This window comes from Eutrema salsugineum, unplaced genomic scaffold (genome assembly GCF_000478725.1).
Source record: "Eutrema salsugineum unplaced genomic scaffold, Eutsalg1_0 scaffold_6, whole genome shotgun sequence".
NCBI classification, from domain to species: Eukaryota; Viridiplantae; Streptophyta; class Magnoliopsida; order Brassicales; family Brassicaceae; genus Eutrema; species Eutrema salsugineum.
In genome coordinates, this window is record NW_006256547.1 from 14654442 (window position 1) to 14657611 (window position 3170).

Consider the following 3170-nt stretch of genomic DNA (forward strand, 5'->3'; position numbering starts at 1 on the left):
TAGTGGATAGTTTTCCAGAAACCCATATGGTTTCTTGGAGTAGGAATCTCCAAAGGTGATAGAAGAAGGGTAGGACGTTATAGACTTGACCTTTAGCTTCTCCATCATGTCCTTAGACATTATGCTAACACTTGACCCTGAGTCACACAAAGCATTCTCCACTTTAAAGTTGCCAAGAGTGCAAGAGATGGTGAACTTCCCTGGGTTTCCTAGCTTTGGGAGGGAGGTGGGTTTCATCTGAGTTGATTCAGAGGTGGAGGCACTATCTGTTGGCTTTGCTTGACCAGTTGGCAGCTCCTTTGTTTCAATAGACACTGAATCATTCCCTTGTTGAACAGAAAAAACTGAACCAGCTGCCCCCACACTTTTGCTCTTAATGTCCTCATTGAGTTCATGTAAGAAGGCCATGAAATCATCTATAATGGTGTCTTCATCCTCATGAGTTTGTGCAGTCTCACTAGAAACTTGACCATAAAATAGATCTTCAATCTCTTGCACAGCAGCTGAGTGGTCATCATTGGAGTAGATGGCATTGCAATAATCCTTTGGGTTTTGAACAGCTTTACCAAGAAGAGAGACTTGTGGTTCAGAAGTGCAGATGCCCTTGTTCTTTTTAATAGCCTTTAGTTCAGCGCCCAGTGTCTCCAGGTCAGATACCATCTTTTGTTTTCCTAGTAAGAGCTGTTGGAGAACAACATTGAAATCAGGACTTTGTTGAACAGGTGGTGGGGCAAAACCAGGAGGTGGTGGCCTTTGTTGCTGGAAGCTGAGTTGGTTATTGAAGCTGTTCCCTTGTGGCTGAGCTGTTGGCTGCTGTAAATCTTGTTGACCTTGGAAGTTACCTTGGAACTGATTCTTTGGAGCAAAGTTTTGTTGACCTTGTTGGGGAGGGTATACTTGATCTTGGGGATTGGCTACATTGGTGCTTCTATAAGACAAGTTCTGGTTCTTGTTGAAGTTGTTGTAACCCTGAAACTTGTTCTGATTACCTATGTAGTTCAGCTCCTCTTGTGTAAGGCCCACTTCATTTATGTTCTCAAAGCATCTCCTCTCTTGAGACACACCTACATAGTGTATAGGCTTTTGAGTGGCAACCAGGGCTTTGTCAAGCTTGATATGCAGCTCTTTGATCATCTCTTCCAACCTTTGTTGGGTACTAGAGTCCTCACATCTGTTGGCTCTATCAAAGTCTTCTCCATAGGTGTCTTGGCTCACGGCTAAGTTCTCAACAAGTTCCATAGCTACATTGATTTCTTTTGTCAAGAAATTCCCATTTATGCTGTGTCCAATTGATTCCTGATCTTGGGGACAGCTCCTCTATATAAAGTGCTAAGGAGAGAGGCTTCTGAAAAGCCATGGTGTGGACACTGATTTTTGTAGCTTCTAAACCTGTCCAAAGCTTCTCCAAAGGTCTCATTAGAATGTTGAGTGAAGCTGGAAATCTGGTTCCTTAGCTTTGCAGTCCTTGAGCTTGAGAAGAACTTGGATAGAAAGGCAATCTTGCACTGCTCCCATGTGAACTTGAAAACAAAGACAGAACTTGAAAGGTGATCAGTAAAATAAAAGAAACTTGATCTCAAAAACTATATCAGAAACTAATGCTAACAATGCCCACACAATATGGCAACGGCGCCAATTGATAACTAAGGTTTTTCAGGAATTAGATGGGTTATCAATCCCCTTGTCAAAGTAGTATAAGGGGTGTCAATCCATATGTGTGGTAGTTAGGCACAAGTTTATGTGATAAGCTCTTAAGTCAAGTGATCAAAGATGAGTTTTGGTGTGAAAAAGTAACAAGAAAACATAAAACAAGAAACAAGCAAGCTATGATGAATGAACTAAACAAAGCAAGCAAACAAAACAAAGTGATGATGATTAAGCAAATGATAAAAGCTAAACCTCTAGATGTGATCATTGATTAGGGTGCTGTAGATACCAATTCATGATGCTAAGAACAATAATGCAATGCAAGTTAGTCTTTAGTCTAGACTTCAAAAGCAGATTAATTCATTCCCATGACAATAATCCCTTTGCTAATCACTTAATGAAGTCTAACAACCATTAGATATAATCAAGCAATCAACAAGCATAATACATCAAGCCTAATAAGTGACCAAACAATCTCTCAACCAAGAAGACTGAATCTTACACAGAAAAACATAACAAGCAATCACATGATCTCTAATCTAATCAACTTAGAGTTTAAAGCTAGATTAATCCTCTCATGAAGGTATTAATCTCTATACTAATCCATTTTCAAACCAAATTCCCATTTGTGAAATATGAACTAGTAAGCATTAAGAATCAAATCTAATATGTCATTTATGCAATTAACAAACATCATCATGGCATTAATGCATAAACCCTTAGTTAGCTTTCATTCAGGCATTTCATCAAACACCTTGTGGGTGGAGATTTGCCTAAGCTCTAGACCAGAGTGATGTGCAAAGATCTAGCATTAGGAACAGCTAACTAAGGAAATGAAATGAGAATCTAGTCCCTAAGCATCATAAATCAAACATCTAAGCACCCTAATCTACACACCTAGAAGCTTAAAAGATGACTACTCACTAATCATGAAGAACACATCTAATCTTTTGCAAGAGATGATGTTAATCATGATTAGAAGCAGAAATGAGATGATGAGATGATAAGAAACAGCTTTGGAATGATCAAATCCCTTCAGAGATCTCTTAATCAAAAACGTTTTTTACCAAAAAGGAAAGAAAACTAGAGAGAAAACTAAGTAGAAGATGATATGTTTAGGGTTTTCTCCAAAAAGCTATATATACTAAGTGCTAATGGACCGGGTCAGCCCAGGACAAACTGGGTACTGACCCGGCTCATTTGGGTCTGGTAGCTGGTGTGTGACATGGTCAGGTGCTTCCCAAGTCGTAGGTCCAAGTCGCAGGCCCAAGTCGCATAGCTATAGAAGCAGCCTTGTGCGCCATATATCCCTCAGCCTCAGCCGCATGCCTATCTAGGTGTAAACAGCGAATGTTTGGTGCTGCTCAGGCTTCCTTCTCTTCAACTCGCACAACCAGGACGCATTATGGAGATAATATGTGTGCGAGATGGTCACTTCCTTGTCCAAGTCGCATGCCCAAGTCGGTGTAATTTGCGAACACATGTGCTACATGGTTCCACTTCATGTCCAACTCGCAGGTCTA

At 40.3% G+C, this 3170-nt stretch overlaps 1 non-coding gene across 1 annotated transcript; it reads left to right on the plus strand.

Moving 5' to 3' along the window:
* Positions 1 to 1350: 1350 nt before the first annotated feature.
* LOC112083703 lies at positions 1351 to 1457 on the plus strand. Its single transcript, XR_002897839.1, has one exon. It is a non-coding gene; the product is annotated as a small nucleolar RNA R71 (small nucleolar RNA).
* Positions 1458 to 3170: the final 1713 nt, after the last annotated feature.